Here is a 15,213-nt window from a genome sequence, read left to right as displayed (position 1 = left end):
GGTGGGGGGTGGGGGGGGGGGGGGCAATTTTCATAAAATAAGCGATCCCTAGCTGAAATCTCAGCCATTGGTTGATATCCAAAGGTCCATGTTACTCGAATAACTACAATAATAATATGCATCAATCATATGATTGGGTGGGGGGTGGGGGGGGGGGGGGCAATTTTCATAAAATAAGCGATCCCTAGCTGAAATCTCAGCCATTGGTTGATATCCAAAGGTCCATGTTACTCGAATAACTACAATAATAATATGCATCAATCATATGATTGGCACTAGACAGCAGGGGTTTAAGTTGGTTTTTTCCGGTTTGGTTCGGTTTTAGGATATGTTTTGATCCGTTTGAAAACTTCAATACAAACAAAACTGGAACAGCCCGTTCTCTCAATTTGTCTAAAATAAGCTCATTCTTTCTCTTCAATGGTCAAATTTCTCTCTCTCTCTCTCTCTCTCTCTCTCTCTCAAGTTAGATTATTCTTTCAACTAATTTGTCTTGTTCTTTTGCCGATCCCTTAGGCCTTAACCAACATATTTCTTTCACTGATTTCTTGACAAGCATCTTTCTTTCGCATTAAATAGGCTATTTTCTTAATAAATTAGTTCAAGTCCCAACACAATAGACCGAACCAAATTGACCAATGAAATTTCCTATCGGTTCGGTCCCGTTCGGTTTCAAATATGGAGTGGTTCGGTTTTGGTTGTGGTAAAATTCCGGGAAAAAACGACCAACCCGACCGTTTGCTCACCCCCGTCGTAGACCTCAACTTTTGATAGCAGGACAAGACAGCTACAATTCATTCCAAATTTTAACAACTAATCGCATGTCATCCAAGTTTGAGAGTTCGCCTACACCCGAAAGGATGAGCTGATTATTTTGTCTTATGTACTTACACTCTAATATAGTAGAGAGGCCACTTGAAGCTATTGACCCGGATGCTCTTTTCTTAATGCACTTGGAGCTCCACCGTTCATGCAACGATCCAAGCCACCCTCATCTTTAAGCATTTTAAATAAGAACAATACAATCAACAACGCAGCAAGGAACATAGAGTAAAAACACGTGGCCATAACAGCTGCATATACGACAAAGGAGGTAAAAACATTGCATATATAGGGCAGGCTGCAGCAGTAACAAGCTTCATATGTTCTTATAAAATACAAGCACGCACAATTAGCAGTGAACACCTTTCTCCTTTCCACATTTTGCTCACAAAGTTCATACATATATCAAACCCTCTTGATACTCCCCTATCCTAAAACAACAACGATCACATAGCATAGACTATCTCGCCACTACTATCAACATCAAGATCAGGATCAGAGTCGAGGTCCTCCATGTCATCGTCCATATCGAGGCTATCGGTGATAAATTGGCCGATGCCACGAGTTCCAGCTGCAGGGATAGTAGCTTCTGCAATTATCTGCATTATCTCGTCGACACTCTGCATAGGCTGATCGGGCTCCTCATACTGGTTGCTCATCATGTTGTCATCCATTAGGTTTGCGGGAAGATTCTTCAAGAACCAGGAGTGGGTGCGTATCTCCGACATTGATATCCTCTGAAAAGAGTAAAAAAAATGTGAAGCAATATTAAAGGGAATAAGAATCCTATTAGAACCATCACTGTAGGAGTGAAGTGGCTTGCACTGCAAACAGAATAGCAAAAGTTCTCAAACTAACCCTCCAACCTCTAACCACCCGTGAATGGTACAGATTACCCCATTGTATGGGGGTGTTCAGATAGAATCGGTACTGTATTAAGTGAAAGTGAAATAGGTAGAATCAGAATCTCCAGACAATTGGACGACCCTAACAGATTAACCCGTGATAATCAAAATATTAGGGATGTAACTGGGTAAAGCAACCAAATCAATGGCAACTATTCTATATAGGCCCACTCTATAGATTATTGTCTATGGAGGAAGGAGAGAGGGACGTCTACCATGCCATGAATCTTGATGAATGTATCAAGAATGTCCATCAGTTCAGTCACTATTGTCTGCGCTGATAGACAAATGACTGTTGATATATCAAGTGGCATCCTCTCCTTACTCCTAATTCCATATACTATAGAAGGCCCTCTATAGGATTTTTTTTTCACATTTATTCTCCAAAACAGAGGTAACTCCACAACAAGGATTGTCTATAACACAAAGTACATACCGTAGCAGGATTAGCAACAAAAATTCTAGAGATTAGGTGTCGGCACTCCTCAGATATGTGAACATAATCTGGAATTAAATATTGAACATTCAATATACGCTGCACAAAAAAAGGTTATTAGTATAATGAATATAATGGTGGCTCATCTCATGAAATGGTAAAAAGTAACCTGAATTGTTTTCCGAAAATTCTTGGGCTCTTCAGGATCCTCCAAATGGATATGCGCCCACTAACATCATATATAGAGTAACTCCACAAGACCAGACATCTGCTATCTGTGATTTTAAACAAACTAAAGAACATGAGCAGAAATAAAAATAAATTTTAAAGTATGATACAATGAGAAAAGCAAGCGCTAACACATGTGATACTAGTCAACAGAAGACGAAGCCATGACAGCTTTTAATGATGCCTCAGTTATTAATAGCAATCATCACGACATAAAGAGATAATTACACAGGAGGAATTTCAACAAGTAGCAATCTGTCGTCGTAATTGGTGAAAATACCAACACAAATCCATACATAAATTTCTGGCGTACAGAAACTATTGTGCGCAGCGGAAATTTCGACAGAGTTTCTGATACACAATAAGAGAGAAAGATCAATAAGAATTCATGTCTCACCAAGGAAACAAGAATCTGAAGCGAATATCCACTCTCTACCCGTTGCGATACATCTAAGGTCTGTCCAAAACTCTCCACCTGCTGAGTCAATTAGCTCCCTCATTGAAGCCTCAACCGAAGTGACTACGAGACCAAACACCCAATTGAGTTTTACCGCCTATCATAGTAGTTGACAACTCTTTAATAGGATAACCCAAATATGTCGAAGCCTCAGTCCAGAAACTCTTCTGCAGACCATTGCTTGACAATAAACATCGGTCCTCCTCCATCAAGGCACGGTTCTCTAAATTTATCACCCTATCTAGTTACCCTAAGATTTTCTTTCCAACGAAGTGTCTTGAAATGACGTGAGCTCGGCTCCAATACAGAAAAAGGTTCATCTTGTCCCTCCCAACAAAATCAGAATGAAGTACCTTCACCTTTCTGTTCATCTTACACTTCTTCAAACTGTTAGAAACTACTAGGACTTTCTCCAATATGGATTTGGTTGCAACCCAAACACACCTAAAACATTCACCAATAAAGAAAACCAAACGCCTATTACCTCCCAATGATACCCCCTTGGGAGGCCCCCAAACATCCACGTGAACTCCTCCAGAACGATGCTTAGCACGGTGAATAGAGGTGTCAAACTTCACCTCAGTCTTCTTGCTCACATCAATATGTTCACTGGACTTCAAACTGTAGGTCTTCGCATCCTCTTTCAATCTATGTGAGGAATTAATACTGGAATGACCAAGCCCTAAATGCCGCAGTCTAGCCGAATCAATAGAAGTTGTCACTTCTCCACCTGCCACTATACCTCCAGTCAAGTAATACAGGTTATTCCTCATGACGCCCTTCATCACAATCTGAGAATCTTCCACAATCTTGAGAACCATGTCCTCAATTCGAACATTCAGGCCCTCTCCAACCAAAGCTCTAATCGAGATCAAGTTCTTCCTCAAGGAAGGAACATATCTCATGTCATATAACTCCCTAACAATCCCGTCAAACATCTTGATGTGAATTCTTCCTATCCCAAGGATCTGACATGTACGGTTATCAGTCATGTATACCACACCACTATCTAGCTTCTCAAAACTGGAGAATCATTCCTTTCTAGGACACACATGATAGGTCTCACAACTATCCAACATCCATTCAGATTCCTCCGAATAGCTATTTGTAGGACTGATAGAAAATGAATAAATAGAAGAGTCAGAAATATTACCATCCGATATAACGATGTTTGTTTCTGATAATGGTTGCTTTCCTTTTCACATCTGCTTTTTCTTCATCCATTCGTCGAGCTTTGGGCAGTCTTTCTTCCAATGACCAGTCTCTTTGCACCAAGAACACTAATCTTTTCTAATTGTAGGATGTTCTACTCTAGACTGTGACTTCTAATTCTTTCGGTTTAGACCCTTCTCTCTTGCGGCCAATGCTTCTGCTACCGGCTCAACTGAAGCCTCATTATCCTTCTTTCGAAGCTAATAATTCACAAGTACAGCGATGACCTCACTATACGAAAGGGATATCTTCCCATTAATAAACAGTAATGACGAATGTCTCATATTCCTCATCGGGCAAGGAACTCAACAGCAACAACGTCTTGTCCTCATCTTCAATCATAACATCCACATTCGTCAAATCCGTAAGAAGTTTCGTGTAGTTGTTCATGTGATCACTAATTGAGATTTCCTTCTTCAACTGGAAACTGTAAAGTCTCCTCTTTAAATGCAAGTGATTCTCAACACTCTTAGTCAAATACTTGCTTTCAAAAATCCCAAATCTTTTTCGCAGAAGTCTCATTCATCACATCATATTTTAGATCTTGAGAGTGCATGCGCACTTCTACTGAGTGATAACATTTATTTGTTGGCAATTGGCGTCCCCTCTTCTTCATGTGAAAGAAGAATCTCTTTTGTTGGACTAGATTAGGAAAAGGCCCGCACATTTCTTGTTAGGTTGTTTGAGTGGAGCACTTCTAGATGTAGGCTCACTAAATATGACAAACCTTTAAGGACCATTGGATACCTTTTATGTATTCGTTCATTTCTTCCATGTGAGGAAACATGTACAGCTCCTACACACTTTGTGGGGGGACGTTCACTCTTTAGGGCTCCGGACCAATATGTATCCATTTTTAGTTCAACCTTTGATCCGGCCCAACTTTTAACAGTATTAGGTATGGTTTACATAAATATCCACGCAATGTAGGAAGTAGGAAGGGCCTAGATATCCTATTTCAGTCCAGATTCCAAGAGTGGCAATGGGCCTAGGCTAGATGGAGGCCTATGAAGGCCCGCATTTCGACCCAAGCTCTACAGGAGCAGTAACAGCGTCTCTTCACATGTTCTAGATGTCGAACATTACTTCATGTTGTTTTGCACGTAGTATTCACGTGCAGAATTTTGTATACAACAATCGCTTACATGTAGAGTGGAATAAATGCTGGGTTATAAAAGAAGCCCGAGTGTCTGCTCAAAAAAAAAGAAGCCTGAGCGAGTGTGCAATCATTGAGGACTGCACACTCGCTCAGGCTTCTTTTTTTTTGAGCAGACACTCGGGCTTCTTTTATAACCCAGCATTTATTCCACTCTACATGTAAGCGATTGTTGTATACAAAATTCTGCACGTGAATACTACGTGCAAAACAACATGAAGTAATGTTCGACATCTAGAACATGTGAAGAGACGCTGTTACTGCTCCTGTAGAGCTTGGGTCGAAATGCGGGCCTTCATAGGCCTCCATCTAGCCTAGGCCCATTGCCACTCTTGGAATCTGGACTGAAATAGGATATCTAGGCCCTTCCTACTTCCTATATTGCGTGGATATTTATGTAAACCTTACCTAATACTGGCAAAAGTTGGGCCAGATCAAAGGTTGAACTAAAAATGGATACATATTGGTCCGGAGCCCTAAAGAGTGAACGTCCCCCCACAAAGTGTGTAGGAGCTGTACATGTTTCCTCACATGGAAGAAATGAACGAATACATAAAAGGTATCCAATGGTCCTTAAAGGTTTGTCATATTTAGTGAGCCTACATCTAGAAGTGCTCCACTCAAACAACCTAACAAGAAATGTGCGGGCCTTTTCCTAATCTAGTCCAACAAAAGAGATTCTTCTTTCACATGAAGAAGAGGGGACGCCAATTGCCAACAAATAAATGTTATCACTCAGTAGAAGTGCGCGTGCACTCTCAAGATCTAAAATATGATGTGATGAATGAGACTTCTACGAAGAAGAATTGGAAGATTCTCGAAAGCAAGTATTTGACAAAGAGTATTGAGAATCGCTTGCATTTGAAGAGGAGATTTTATCGTTTCCAGTTGAAAAAGAGAACCTCAATTCGTGATCACATGAATCGCTACACAAAACTTCTTACGGATTTGACGAATGTGGATGTTATGATTGAAGATGAGGACAAGACGTTGCTGTTGAGTTCCTTGCCCGATGAGGAATATAAGACATTCGTCCTTACTCTTTATTAATGAAAATATATCCCTTTCGTATAGTGAGGTCATCGCTGTACTTGTGAATTATTAGCTTTGAAAGAAGGATAAGTTGGCTTCAGTTGAGCCAGTAGCAGAAGCATTAGCCGCAAAAAGGAAGGGTCCAAACCGAAAAAATTAAAAGTCACAGTCTAGAGTAGAACATCCTATAATTAGAAACGATCAGTGTTTTTGGTGCAAGGAGACTGATCATTGGAAGAAAGACTGCTCAAAGCTCGACGAATGGATGAAGAATAAGCAGATGGGAAAAGGGAAGCAACCATTATCAGAAACAAACATCGTTATATCGGATGGTAATATTTCTGACTCTTCTATTTATTTGTTTTCTATCAGTCCTACAGATAGCTATTCGGAGGAATCTGAATGGATGTTGGATAGTGGTGAGACCTATCATGTGTGCCCTAGAAGGGAATTGTTCTCCAGTTTTGAGAAGCTAGATAGTGGTGTGGTATACATGACTGATAACCGTGCATGTCAGATCCTTGGGATAGGAAGAATTCGCATAAAGATGTTTGACGGGACTGTTAGAGAGTTAAACGATGTGAGATATGTTCCTTCTTTGAGGAAGAACTTGATCTCGATTGGAGCTTTGGTTGGAGAGGGTCTGAAGGTTCGTGTTGAGGACATGGTTCTCGAGATTGCGAGAGACTCTCGTATTTTGATGAAAGAGGGTGCGAAGACCTACAGTTTGAAGTCCAGTGAACATATTGATGTGAGCAAGAAGACCGAGGTGAAGTTTGACACCTCTATTCACCGTGCTAAGGGTCGTTCTGGAGGAGTTCACGTGGATGTTTAGGGGCCTCCCAAGGGGGTATCATTGGGAGGTAATAGGCGTTTGGTTTTCTTTATTGGTGGATGTTTTAGGCGTGTTTGGGTTGTAACCAAATCCCCATTGGAGAAAGTCCTAGTAGTTTCTAACAGTTTAAAAAAGTGTAAGATGGACAGAAACGTGAAGGTACTTCATTTTGATTTTATTGGAAGGTACAAGATGGACCTGTTTCAGTATTGGAGCCGAGCTCACGGCATTTCAAGACACTTCGTTGGAAAGAAAATCTTAGGGTAACTAGATAGGGTGATAAATTTAGAGAACCGTGCCTTGATGGAGGAGGACCGATGTTTATTGTCAAGCAATGGTCTGCAGAAGAGTTTCTGGACAGAGGCTTCGACATATTTGGTTTCAGTATTGGAGCCGAGCTCACGGCATTTCAAGACACTTCGTTGGAAAGAAAATCTTAGGGTAACTAGATAGGGTGATAAATTTGGAGAACCGTGCATTGCTGGAGGAGGACCGGTGTTTGGTTGTTTTTTTCCCAAAATTTTGACAACCAAAACCAAACCACTCCATATTTGAAACCGAACCGAACCGACAGGAAGTTTCATTGGTCAATTTGGTTCGGTCTATTGGGTTGGGACTTGAACTAATTTATTAAGAAAATACCCTATTTAATGCGAAAGAAAGATGCATATCAAGAAATCAGCCAAAGAAATATGTTGGTTAATGCCTAAGGGATCGCCAAAAGAACAATGTTGTTGTAATATACTAAAGAAATGAAACAAGAGACAAGAGAAGAAGAGAGATTATAATTTTATTCATCATTCCATTTTCATACATGATACATTTTATAGATACATGATGAAAGATAAAAGGACATCAAGTTAATAGTCCACATACAAAGTAATGTCCACATACATTTTGTCTTTTAGATTTTCACAAAATATCTTTTAGATTTCAACACTTTCCCTTGGACATTACTTCGAGATGTCAATGCCTCGTTAAAACCTCGCTAGAAAAAAACCAGTGGGAGAAAAACTAGTCGAGGAAAAGAGTACACGATATAAGTAGATTCTTGTGTTGCATTAGTTGCCTCATTAAAAACCTTTAGCTAAGAAAACCCTGTGGGACAACTTAGCAAAGGAAAAAAGAGTACAACTATAGACCTTCAAGACCCTATCTTTGGGATTGTCTTGAAAATTCGCTCCCCCTGATGATGATAATCTTCTGAGTGTATGCTAAGAAAACCTAGAAGACAAAACTTAGCAAGGAAAAATATGACGATAGACCTTCAGGGCCCAATCTTCAGGGATTGTTCTTTAAGAATTTGCTCCCGCCTGAAGACGATAGTCTTCCAAGTCTGCGCATACCAATATTGTGACTATATTTCTCAAAGTTGTAGGCATAGATTTGATGAACAAATCTGGCAAGATTGTCAACTTGAGCGAACCTTTTCGATGTGATTATTCGCCATTCTTTTGGAGCTCATGTGGATAAAAGAATTTTGGCGGTAACATGTTTTGTCATGGTTCCTTTTACATATCCACTGCTCATATTTGTGCAGCACAAGCTGCATTGTCCTCATAAAGGACAGTGAGGGTAATATCGTCTTTTGCTAGAACGACGCACAAAAATGTGTCGTATCAACGATCTCAACCATATACATTCTCGTGAGGCCTCATATAAAGCAATAATCTCTAAGTGGTTAGAAGAAGTAGTCATCATGGTCCCCTGCTTAACAGACCTCCAAGAAACGGCAGTACCACTACAGAAAAAAACATAATCAGTCTGGGATCTGGCGTTATGAGAATTAGCACAGCAGTCCTAATAGCCCACCAATGTCATAATCTTGGTTTCTTTTATAGAATAGTCCAAGATCTTTTGTACCTTGAAGATAACGAAGGATATGTTTAACGCCATTCTAATGCCTCATTGTAGGAGAAGCACTATACTTTGCTAGCAAAGTTTACCGCAAATGCAATATAGGCCTGATACAATTTACGAGATAGAGAAGTGCTCCAATGGCGCTCAGATAGGGAACTTCTGGCCCTAACATTTCTTCATTATATTCTTTGGGTCTAAATGAGTCTTTATCCACTTCGAGGGACCAAACGACCATTGGTGTGCTAGTGGATGTGTATTATCCATATAAAATCTTTCAAAAACTTTTTCACGTAGGTCGACTGGTGTAAAAAATTCCTTCTGGGAAATGCTCGATCTGCAAGCCGAGACAAAACTTGGTTTTTCCAGTCTTTCACTTCAAACTTCGTCTTTAGCCATGAGTTAGCTTCTGTAAGCTCCTTGTGGCGTTCCAATAATATTTATATCATCAACATAGACTGAGATGATACAGAAGACATTTTCGGATTTCTTTATAAACACATAAGGGCAGACGTCATTATTTGCATATCCCTTCTTCAGGAGGAACTCACCACAGTCGATTATACCATATTTTACCCGACTGTTTCAAGCCGTATAACGACTTTGCAATTTAATGCTATACATGTTGCGATTCTCGTTTTCTCTCAATTCAGAAATTTTAAGTCCATCAGGGACTTTCATATAAAATATTAGTGTCTAATGACACAAAAAAACGGTCATGACGTACATATACTGCATATATAAAATTCATGGTTTTTGCCATAGGTATTAACTTGCGGAGACGTAATACAATCACTATAGGGGAATATTTTACATTTAAATCGATGTCGGTCTCTGGATGAACCCATTGAGTTATGAATCTCGCTTTATATCTCACCACCTTATAATTATTATTTATTTTCTTACGAAGACCTATTTATATCCTGCAGGGATATAGTGAACTACAGGTTCAAAATACTTTAGGCGAGTTCAGCTCAGCCTCAATTACCACTTTCCATCTCACCTAGTCCGAGTGCTTCAAGCACTCTGCTCCACGACTTAAGTTCTGGATCCAGATTATTTTCGGAGACAGTAATGAGCAACTGTAAAGGCAACTATGTTATCGATAACTTTTATATTTCTATTATATATTTCTCTTTTTACACAATTCGTGTCCACTTTAATTCTTATTTTATGTCACCAAAATCCTCGTCATTTCCCTTAACAATTGGATTTGTCGTTCCAGTCTCCAGTATTGTGATTATCAAGCACGTGCAATTTACTGGAGATTCCATCTTCAGGATGACCTCTTCCGGAGGTTATGGGAGTTACTGTCTTTCTATATAGAATTTAGTTTGTCGGAGACTTTTATCTTTTTCACTAACAAGTTCCTATGCTTCTGGTGCAGTACGCTTCTGGGCGTACCAAATCATCAATGATTTACTCAACATGAATATGGGGCTTAGTCATTCTTTTCTTAGCAGATTATCATGTGAACTTCTGGTTCAGTTTGACTAGTATGTGGATATAAATATTGAAGATTATTTTTATTTTATGAAATTTTCTTGATATTAATTTTGTATTTTGGCATAATCTCCCCTAATGTCGAGAATTGATCTTCAATAAAATGCAGTCAGCGTACCAAATTGTAAATTAATTCCCTAACATGGGCCATATGTATTAAATTATTGACGGGTTTTATAAATAATGTATGTACCTTCACTGAGGTCCCATAGAGGTATGCTATGGTGGTGATATAGAAACATGAACTGTAAATAAAGAATACGGCAGATGGGAAATGTTTCGCTCTTCACGCACGTATTAGATAAAGGAAAAATTGTGATATGCAGTTAGTCGGATTTGGTTTGAATGCCCATTTAATTTAAGGAAATCCCAAATCATATTTTATCCAAGATGACCAATCGCTCATGCCAGAATTTAAAAGAATTTGGGTCCCTAAATCTCAAACTCATCGCAACATGGTGTATTTAGGTCAGACAAATTCTAAAAGTATACACATATGAATAAAAACCACTTAGGTTCACAAGAGTTTAAAGCAAACTCAAGATAATTAAAATTGTCTGACAAATGCATATAATCCAAATATAGAAAACCAAATAGTTTACCTTGACCACCTCGATAAGATCCACTTCAATGTCCACTACTTCCCTTGTCCAAGCTTATGAGTATTAGTTAGAATTATGACACGTGCTTCAGACACTCGTGTGAACCAATTAACTTGCATTATGGTTTCTCACAACAGCTGGTTGTGTTTTTTTAACAACTACTAATGCAAGGATTAGTTCATAATGCTTATATAATTTTTAGTTGTACTATTGTTACTTGTTGAATTGTATTCAATCGAGCGGTTTAAAATCCAAAAATGGCTACAAGATAAGATCTCATACTATGTTCATAGCCTCCCCCTTGTCACACGCGTATAAGTAATTTCTGAATTGTAGCAATGTGCTACAAACACAACGCGTAAGCGAACTAGTCTGACATTGTGATTTCTAATCATCAAATTGGTGTGCTTCTCTGCGACTCACTAATGTAGATATCAATTCAGAATACTAAGTGTAATTCTTGTCATGTACTACTGCTGGAGAACAATATTATTGCGCTGGAATGGGGAAAAGAAATTTTCGATCAAATTATTGGCTTCATAGATCAAAGCGATCCTTCAGGAATTGCCCAGAAAAGTGAATACTTTTTCAGTGAGGGCATTAATTTTTCACGTCTTAATTGATAGAGAGAAAATTTAAAGTGTTTACCTTCTGGGCAAAGATACTTAAAGAATCAAGAGATATATAGGTGCAAAAATCACAAGATTGTTAGTAAAATGAACGTTCGAGGCTAAAGACAAGTAATAATCTCACAGTGCACTTATCATGGGGACGAAAGATTAGTGCATGAGAAATTAGAAATATTCACATTTTAGTAAGATCACACATAATTACCAAAATCATTAAGCTCTTTTTCTAAAGATCTTCATAAAGGTTATCTTTCAAATGTTTGCTTCTGGCAAACTAGTCTGATATTAAATTCACACAAAATTTTAAATGCTCGGCGATCAATGATCATCACAAACTCAAGCAAGTAGAAATTAAACAAAGGCATAACCAGTTTTTGCTATCCTTTCTTTTAAACTCAAGGTTGCCAGATTCAAAACACCACCAAATTTATAAAATATTGCACTATACAAGGTGTGCATACAAACAGAAGCGAATAATAAAGGAGCCACAAATCATTAGTTACAGTGCATGCCTAGTTCTAATTAGCTAGGACAAGTGATCAATCACAGAAGGTGTGCATTTGTAAATTGTATTAAACCAGACTGCATAAAATCAACATATAATAAATGGTTTTTTATGCATGTTATAATATGGTTTATATGCAACTTGCATTAGGGCTGTCTGCAAAGGGCAAACCACTTAGTAAATTTTCTCAAAATTTTTTTTATTCCTATAATAAATAAAAAGGTAAAAGGAATATTTGTGCACATTTGAGTTACAAATTTTTAGATGGGAATGCGTTTGAGTCCCGTATATTACTATACTCTGACCTATGACAATAAGAAGCATGATTAACTGCGTACCAAATCTTGAAACTTATCCCATTGCAAAACTATTTCCCAGCTAAGAGAACATTGAAAGACGAACATCAAGCGTAACCAAGGTGCATGGGCATGGAAATGATCAGCATAAACATAAGGCCATCTGCACTACAATATGCAATAGAATAGTTTATATAAAAGAGAGGCGCTACAGGCAAACTCTAAGGCACACCACCAACCACACACCCTCTCTCTCTAAGTGCATGGGGCCTACTGTGATTTTTAAAAAAATTCACATGTGGGGCCCTCTGCACTGTAGAGAGAGAGGGAGTGTGGTTGATGGTGTGCCTTAGAGTGTCCTCTATCATTTCTTTATATAAAAGTAGCAAATATGGCTATCGTCAGACCAGTTAAATGTCAAAGATAGACATGCCTACATGGAATTACTATTGCTACACAAGCTGAGACAATGTTACTAGTGTGGTATATTCCTCATCACCAATATTTCTTCTAGATATACATGTTCCTTTGTCTTTAGTTTTTTTTGACAGGGAGTTATGACTAACTAGTATCGGGCAGTCACTCCAATCTTTCTACAGTGGCCTATTAAATCAATAATTTGTCAGGAACCCCACTTAGATGAGAGAAAAGGCTAATGAGTAACAATGATAATGTAAAGAAAATGCACGCACTTGCAATGAAAAGAGCTTTGCAATAAGACAGTACATGCAGTTTTAATAAAAGAACAAACGATGAAACTAAATAACAGTAGAAAGAATGATCATCACATGATTCGCATAAAAACAAACCAAAGAATTGCATATATACTGGACATAATCATAATCATTCGACGGAAAAGCATGATACTATGTAAATAGACAAAGGCCGAATGTATATTACCTTACAGAAAATGTACACCTAAAAATCTATTACTACGAACAGATGATCACGAACCGGCTAGAGCCACTCGTGCTGATAACGTGTTGTAATATACTAAAGAAATGAAACAGGAGACAAGAGACAAGAGAAGAAGAGAAATTATAATTTTATTCATCATTCCATTTCATACATGATACAATTTATAGATACATGATGGAAAATAAAAGGACGTCAAGTTAATAGTCCACATATAAAGTAATGTCCAACTACATTTTGTCTTTTAGATTTCCACAAAATGTTTTTTAGATTTCAACAAATGAAATTAGTTGAAAGAATAAACAACTTAAGAAAGAGAGAGAGAAAATTTGACATTGAAGAGAAGAGATGAGCTTATTTAGAGCAATTGAGAGAACGACGCGGTTCAGTTTGTTTGTATTGAAGTTTTCTGCAACGGATCGCAAACATATTCTAAACCGACCAAACGAAAAAAACAATTTAATGCTCGCCCTGGGCTGTCCAGTACCAAGCATAATAATGGATGCATATTATTATTATAGTTATTCGAGTAAATGGACCTTTGGATATGCGACCAATGGCTGAGATTTCATCTAGGGATTGTTTAATTTATGAAAATTGCCCCCCCCCCTCCTGCTCTCTCGACTGTTTCTGACTGTGACGTGTCGCTCTTCTGCCGCCTCAACGCTCGAAGATATTTGTAACACCTCGAGATATTATTTTTTCCGCTTTCTACTCAAATTAGCTCGACACTCAGCAAACAAGGCACTACTGTCTCATATAAGCCAGTTATAAGTCATTTTATAGGGCGGAAAACTAAAGCTTATAGGGGCGGTGGATGGATGGGTGTCCCCTTCATCATTCTCTCCTTACAAATTAATTCTTTTAACTCCATCTGGCTGGCCCCTAATTAAACATGAGGGTATAAACACACACACACATATGACATCTTGCACATAGTACCCATCAAATAATTTTTTTTCCCGATGTGGAAAATGAAGTTCTTTTTTGCAGAGTAGAGTATTCTTGACTTCCAAACATGAGATTGTTTGCTTAAACTTTCGGCTTTAATTGAGAGCATGAAAGAGCCAACATGCAAACAAAAAATTACAAAGAACTAACTATTGACTCAACTCAATTATGATGATTTTAATTGTAGAAGAGAGCAAAATCACAATTAAGATAAAATTTTACATGTTTTATACTTTCGTCTTCCATCTTTTTCTCTTTAATTTTAGGGGCCCCGCCACCGAAAAATAAAATGCTGGACCTGACCTAGGTTGCGCTTTGGTGTGTCCTGTTGTGTCATAACCATGTTCATCCTTCCCCTAAAAGGTAATACCTGCTCATAAGTCATAGTATGCAAGATTTCTTTTGAGGAACTCCAATTTCCAATTTTATCATATTCTGAACATGAACAAACATAGCATTTGATAAGTCTTTCCATTAACCAACCTACCATTGCGCAAAGGTTGATAACTGAACTCAGCGGTTCATAAGAGTAAAGGATTTCTTTCATAAGATAGTGGTGATTTTTCCTAAAACAGCAGCGATAGCAAGTTCAAAGTCATTATTCAGAATTTATAGAATATCCATATGTAATATTTATGTTATAAATCAAAATGCGATGCAAACAGTCAATAAGCGAGTCTACCTGATGTGTCTCACCAATACGATAAAGGACATCCATATTCAATGATGAACTCCTAAAAATAGAATCTCCATGTGGGTCTTCGGCCAATCCAAGCAACTCATCCTTCAAATTAACCATAACATAGTTGTTTAGGGTTTTCATTTAAGAAAAGTTTTAAAGCAAGAAAAGCATTGATACATTTAACAAATTC

General features: G+C 38.2%; 1 pseudogene; it reads right to left on the bottom strand.

Annotated features, from left to right (window-relative positions):
* Positions 1,081–14,926, bottom strand: LOC109850685 (annotated as a pseudogene).

This window comes from Asparagus officinalis, chromosome 7, assembly GCF_001876935.1.
Source record: "Asparagus officinalis chromosome 7, Aspof.V1, whole genome shotgun sequence".
NCBI lineage: Eukaryota > Viridiplantae > Streptophyta > Magnoliopsida > Asparagales > Asparagaceae > Asparagus > Asparagus officinalis.
This window is presented reverse-complemented; position numbering and strand designations above follow the sequence as displayed.